We start from the raw sequence: 7,729 nt of genomic DNA, 5'->3' as shown, positions 1-7,729 counted from the left end.
GGACATAGAGCGTAATTTTCAGAAGGGGGGACTAATAGAACACCATAATTGTACGAGGAATTATAACATAGAATACAAATAAGAACACAAATCAATTATTAGAAAATATCAGAGAAGCAAAAAAAAGTAATTGTAAAATGGGTTTTTAACTGAGTAGACTTACAACTGGATTTTGCCGGAGACAGAGATGGACGGAACAGTAGCAATGTTTTCGAACTCTTTTATCAAACCCGCTAGATAGGGTTCCGGCTTAGTATATTAGTTTGAAAATAAATAGTACAAGACTTACCTGGAAAAATAAACTAAGGTAACAAATAAGTTCACTAATTAGAAATGGTTAACTTGTCTTAAAAATGTAATTAAGTTAAAATAGGATAGAATTATAATTTTTAAATTTTTTTAATCTTTTACAAAATACAAAAAGATCCTAATGTAATTAAGTTAAAATAGGACAAAATTTTTATTTGCTTTTTTACCAAAATTTCCCTCCTCCTCCTCCTCCCACCCCTACCTCGAGCCCTCCCCCCCAAAAAAAGTTTTTTTTTAAAAAAAAAGTTTTAATTTTCTTTATTTGTTTTTTCACTCCCCTCTTAGTCGAGCCCGGAACCAAAATGCCCCCAAAAAAACAGTTTTAACTAAAATACCCCAACAAAAAAAAATGTTACGAAAATACCTTTAGCGCAAGAATTTCTTCATCGGTAAAGTAAGTTAAGAGATTCGTTAATTGCTATAGCGCAGTAAATTACTGCGCTATAGTGTTGTTGTTTTTTTTTTTCTGCTCCCGGAACCAAAATGCCCCAAAAAAAAACAGTTTCAACCAAAATACCCCAACAAAAAAAAATGTTACGAAAATACCTTTAGCGCAGTAATTTAGCGCATTACTGCGCTAAAGTAGTTAACGGAGATGGTTTCGTTAACTGCTATAGCGCAGTAAATTACTGCGCTATAGTGTTGTTGTTTTTTTTTCCTACTCTTTTGGTTAACCCTTCTTTCGTTACACTTTTTAACGTACTTTGACCATAGATTAATCATGCTTCGGGACCCCGAAACTTCAATATTTTATATAGAACCCTAGTTATTTTTGTGCGATTAATTAGGTAGGATCAACACATCAAGGATACATAAAAGTTCGGATGACCGTTTTAGAGGTTGAAAAGTGCTCGAACGCCATTTTCGTTCAAGGCTCTGACATTAGCTTGAAGTTCTTTACGAATACTTAAACTTGTTCATTAATAATTAATCAAAAGATAGTCAAAATGGCGATTCATACAAAAAAAAAAAAAAAAAACTTAATTAAATTGCATCATTCATAACCTTGAGTAGATGAAAATACTTAACATACTAATTCATTAATAAGAGCATAATGATATATTAAACTTAAAACTAAAATCACAACATTCTTGAGTAGATGAAAATACTTAACATTGTTACACCCTATTTTGAACGGGTCCAATATAGTTTGCAACTTCACGGTTCTTCTAATTGGTTTTAAAAGGGTTAGAGTCGCCACCTAATTTTTAAGGAAAAATAGGAAACCTATATGTATTTGTGTGTCTACTCTATTTTTAGTCCACGAAACCTATGAGATTCTAGATAAGGGTTTTATTTACCCCGAGAGGAAGGTATTAAGCATCCCCCAGAGCCTGTCCGAAGACAGTCCTTAGACTTAGTTTAACTCAACACTAGAGGGGGATTATCTATCTGTTTATTATTATTATTACCTGTTTTCAAAATGTTATGACTTCATGAAAAGCTACACTAGGTGATAATATACTAAGTATACACAGTGTATAAACATGTATTTATATCAAGTATCAAATATTCATAAGGAATGTATAGTAAAAAGGAATATATAAAAGAGTATAAAGAGAATGTACCTCGTAAGTATAAAAGTATATCTGTTAGTACAAAGAGTGTATATATATATGTTCGTGTAAAGAATGTGTAACTATATTAAGAATATAAAAAAAATGTGAGACTATGTAAAAATAAATATATCAAGGATATAAAGAATGTGCGTCTATGTAATGTGCGTCTATGTATATTAAAAGAATGTATGTATGTTAAACATGTAAAAAACATATTTCAAGTGTAAAAGAGTGTACGTCAAACCTAAAATGTATAAAGAATTGTATAACTACGTATATTAATGCATAAAGTATGTAAAAAATAATTTACGAATATTCATTGGTGTAAAGATTTTATATAACGAAATTATTCAGAAAAGTGAAGTTTATTTGACTTGTTTCTACCGTTTAGTTAAAAAGAGTGCTTGTTTAATGAATATCCTATCAAAAGAATAAGGAACAAAATAATTGTAAAAAGTATTGGTAAAAAATAAGTATAAGGAATTATGGATAAAAAATGAGTGAAAATGTGTAATGCCTCTAAAGAATAAAAGATATGTAAATGGACGACTTAATATTTGCCTAGCGTCAAAAATGTGAATTTAACTTAATTAAAATATGTATTAGTGTATACGAAACAATATAATATGTAAGTTGCATTAAGAGTTGTCACGACCCAAATCATGGATCATGCGGGCACCCACACTAACCCTCCCTGGTGGGCGAACCCTTCAGATAACTACCTTAATTTGATATAACATGCGGAATAAATACTTTTATTATAAGAAATTTCCAAAATCGGTCTAGACTCACAAGAAAGCTTCTAAGAAGTTTACAATTTGAATGAATAATTGACTCAAACCCGATACGACACATTTTAAGGATAGAGAACAACGAAATCTAAGGAGAGACTGCGGGTTGCAATAGCTCACCCAAACGTCTTTGACGAATGCCTCGAAACGGTCGTGAGACTACGAACATCACCTGAAAATAACTCTACACTCCAGAAGGAGTGTAGCAAGAGTAGTATGAGCACAACACAAGGCTCGTAGGTATCATAGGCCGACAATGGTTAGTTCACGCATATAAACAAGAAACAACTAACAAGTAAGCAGATAAGTAATCAAACACGATCACACATCTAGCACGTGAGAAAGTCTTGCATTAACGATAGTCACGAGGATCTCAATATCTCGGATTATAAGCCTAGGGAGAATTCTATAAACCTCGATTCCATCCGGCCTTTAAAATAAATACTCACAAACAACAACTCGGTAATTCACAAATCAAGAATCAATCGGAGAATGGCCGTACAATGACATGAATGACCATTCAAATGGAGTGTTATGCCATGCAATGTCGTGCTATGTAAATGTTATGCAATGCGATGAGTCACCTCTCACACTCCACTCCCGTACACACCGTGCTATGGCAATGCCTCATAGTCATGACCCATGGGGGACCCGCAAGTCCATGTACCACTCGTGCTCTCTCGGCGAAACCTCGGAGGCTATCAATCACTCTCAATCTCGGGAGAAACCTCGGGTCTCTGTCACTCTCAATCTCCGTGAGAAACCTCGGAGTCTCTCTGTCACTCTCGATCTCCGGCAAAAAACCTCGGAGTCTCTCTTGTCACTCTCAATCTCCGCAAAAACCTCGAGTCTCTCGAATCACTCTCTCACCATTATAACAACATAAGAGTAATATGAAAGCATGTCATGCATGATATCGGTCTCAACTATATCACCAATATGCAATAAACAAGTACAAGTCATATTATGCCACGGCTCATCATCAATATTACCCTTCCCTTTCATAAGGTGAGGGAGCTAGTATGTGATAAAGATACAACTAGGTGATAATTACATCACATAGCACATAGAATATGGGATGCATGCCTCGCATGAAATCAACCTCAATAATCACCGCATTTATAGGTTCCATAGATTCATACTAGGAAGTGTAATTCAATATTCAATTTCTCAGTAATAACCTTCCTCTTCCATATGACCAGTGAGATAACAAGAGAGAGAAAATTATATCAAGTACATGAATTCACAATACAGTGACAGCTCACATAACAATATCGTAATAATGGCGACGAGCCCACATAACAGTATCACAATAATGGCGACAAGCCCACATAACAGCTGGCAATACCAACCTAGATGGAATTTACCTCCACACCATGCCCGAAGGCCTATCATGCTTTCCCCGTCAATCACTACTATTTACATACGTTTCGCTAACCGGAGTCTAGACATAAAGTAAACCGTAACCTACCTCAATGCCGAACAGGTGTCACGAACTTTCATGCCAAAGCTTTTTCCTTCTGAAGTGCTTCCGAACGGACAAATTCTTATATGCCAATAACTTCTCTTTTTCCACCTTATTTCATTGTGAAGAGAGCCCGAATCCAATACACGGTAAAACGAACAGCGAGATCAAAGCGGTGCCCAACACCCGTATTTTGTTCTTGAGAAGAACTACACGTTAGTGCCTCAAATTGCAGTGCCATTGCGACACTTCATTCTTATTTTAATTTCCAAAGGAAAATTGCTAAGTTGCACGACTTTTCCATTTAAAAGAACCAACATTCCATGAAAAGTCTTGTCTTACGCACACTTGGTATAATATTCATTATGTCTTTGCCACTTCATGGTATAATGATACCATATTCATTATGCACAAGATCATAAATAAAGTTTTCATTGTGGGCGTGGTGTCCACCCCTTTTTCTCCATTGCAAATTTCTCACTTAAAAGATTGCTATGTACACTTATAATCTCACGTTTTGGTATCTAAAGAAACAGTACTTGAAACCTTTTTTTTTTTTTTGTAAGCACAATGAGAGTGCTGAATATAATGGCACCCATTTATACACTTTATTACATACTAATCATAATTATCCCACCGTGTCCACCCACCAGATATTGTATAGAATAGTCATGGGTTGCTTTACTTGTCATGGTCCCACGTAGTGCATTATTGTTAACATACCACTTATTCTCTATCCACTAATTAATTATTTAGTCTACCACTAAAATTCAATATTTAATCCCTACTCACATAATTAATTATGGGCTTGTCCTATTACTCCCCAACAAAATCATTGCCCAAAATAATCTTTTTACTCAACCATTTTATTTTACTTAAAAATTATCCACTCCGTCAAATATCATATTTACGCACTTACACTTTATATGTGTGCAAATAATATTTCTATGAATAAACTTTTCACACACATTAAATACATATGTTCTAAAATTTACTCGTTAATTAGATAACCGAATCACCCGTTATCGCAAACTATAGACAGCAAGATTAGACCACGAAAAGGGTGTTTTAGGGATATTAGGCCTAAAAGTGCTAAACGACCAAATGGGTCGTTACAAGAGTATATAAAGAATATAAAATAAGGGATGGACTAGTATTTTTGCCTAAACGTCAAAAGTGTAAATTTATTTAACAAAGTATTTATACCAAATCAATTTAATCTAGTTATGAAAGTATTGACGGCCTAAGTCTTGCCTAAAGCAAATGACGATTTTAAATTTAACAAACAAGACGACGAGTAAATAAATATATCAACCCGTCATTCCAAAAATAAAGTTTCCACTATACTATGAGTTTATGTTTTGTGCAGTTATAAAAAAAAATGCGGAAAGTAAATACAAACAGTGATTCGATGAAATCTTCGGATTCCTTCCGAATGTCGTCTTCGGGATGTATCTCTGGGTACCTGTATAAACACTTAGTGAAAGTGTTAGTAAGAGAATAAATAGCTATCGAATGAATTAAAGAAATAATGAATAAACTTAAAATAAAAAACCCGTCTTTTGTACATGGGAGGCCTTAGAAATCGACGGAAATTTCTTCATCGGCCAAGAGTGTAATATTTATAATAAATTGTAAAATGAAAGAAAAATATGTTAGTTAAAGAAGTTTGAAAAAGTCAAAAAATAAGAGATGTGACATAAAACTTTTAAAAGGTGATTTGACATAAAGCCTTTGAAAAGTGATATGACATAAAGTCTTTGAAAAGTGATTTGACATAAAGCCCTTTAAAAAAGCGATTTGACATAAAGTTTATTAAACTTGACAAAAGGGAGATAAAACTTGTTTTGACCCTATAATTGGTGTAGTATACACGGTGTAAGAATGTATATGTATATGATATATGTAAGAAATATAAGAATAAAAAAAATGAAAATATATGTGAATGTAAAAATAATGTATAGACAATGTAGAGAAAATATAAAGAACAAAATGTGTAAAAAATAATAAAAGAAAAATGAGCATGTAATGTGATGATATTGACAAAAAGGTAAAAGAAAATGCTTGCAAGTGTATGAAAAATATTTATAGGGGAGTAAAAAAATATATGCAAATTTAAAGAAAAAGTAGAGAAAATGTATGAAGAAAATGTAGAGACAGTGTATGAATGAATATAAACAAAATGCATGACAAATATAAAGACAAATGCATGAATAAATATAAAGACAATGCATGAATAAATATAAAGACAATGTATGTGATGTATATAAAATATAAAGGCTATGCATATAATGAATGTAAAGATCAGGTATATAAAAGCGTAAAGACAATGTATGAAAAAAGAAGAGAAAAAAAATAAAAAAAAATAAAAGAGAGGAGGAAGATGCTAGCCTTGCTAGTCTTCCTATGAAAAGAAAATATGGAAAGTGTAGAGAGAAGAAAAATATATGTGAGGTAGTGTGAAGTGGTGAGAAAAATGAGAGGGGAAGTCCTCCTTTATATAGGCGAAAGCGTAAACCACTTTTTATCCAAACCCATGTGCCAAAACTATGGGCTTCACAAAACCATGGCTTCTTAAAACCATGTGCTAAATCTTATCCGTGTGTTTAAAAATTAATTGCTCCGATTTTCTGCATTGCCAAATGATTTGTACTAAAATATAGTTAAATAATAATGTAAGTATAAAATATAAATATTAATGTATAAGATATAAAAATGTACTGCTATAAACTTAAGAAACAATTATTAATTGCACAAAAATGGTAGTATTCGCTGTACATGTGCAAAAATAATGATTCTTGAAAAATGACAATAAATTGATAAAACTCCTAAAATGAGGACAATTATCAATAAATCATCGAAAAATGTAAAAATGTGTAAAAAATGTATTTCGCGCTCTTTAACGAATCAAGGCTCCCCAAAACGTTAATTTTAAGCACGTCGAGCCAAAATTAGGTGTCAACAAACATACTAATTAATGCCTAAGAGCATAATGATATATTAAACTTAAAACTAAAATCACAACATTCTTAATCATCATCAGAGTACAAGTCCTCAATATCGTCCTCAGAAAAATATTGACGGTTTCTTAAGACATATCTTTTTTCAGTAGAAGTTAGTTCTCTACCGGTTGATGATGCTTGTTCTTCGGCCAATTTTGACATGTAAAATCTACATCGTCTTGCCGACGATTCATTGTTTTCTTTTCTAATCCTTTGCACGGCAAGCTCGCAAGTTTACGGACCTACTTGAGGCATGATTAAGGAGTACCTTGTTGGTATTGGAGCGTTGAGATTTTCCAAGTCACGAACAAGACGTTCGATTCGGCAAGCCGATGTGACCATTCTCGGCGTAAACCGCAATAATATTCCCGCGGATACGAATATTTCACCTTTGTAGAAATCATCATTACGCTCTATAAGAAGGTAGGGTTTAGCTCATCTAGTTTGAAATCACTTGGTATTCTTTGGAAAAGCTGCTATGATTTGAACTCTCATCATCAACTTGCTATTTGGTTCTTTTGGAAGGAGTAAAGATCAAGCTAAGTTTCTACTACTCGACATTGAATATAGTGTAGTCTAATAACAAAGAAAGGGCTACTTATA

The sequence above is a fragment of the Lycium ferocissimum genome, chromosome 6 (genome assembly GCF_029784015.1).
Source record: "Lycium ferocissimum isolate CSIRO_LF1 chromosome 6, AGI_CSIRO_Lferr_CH_V1, whole genome shotgun sequence".
NCBI lineage: Eukaryota > Viridiplantae > Streptophyta > Magnoliopsida > Solanales > Solanaceae > Lycium > Lycium ferocissimum.
This window is presented reverse-complemented; position numbering follows the sequence as displayed.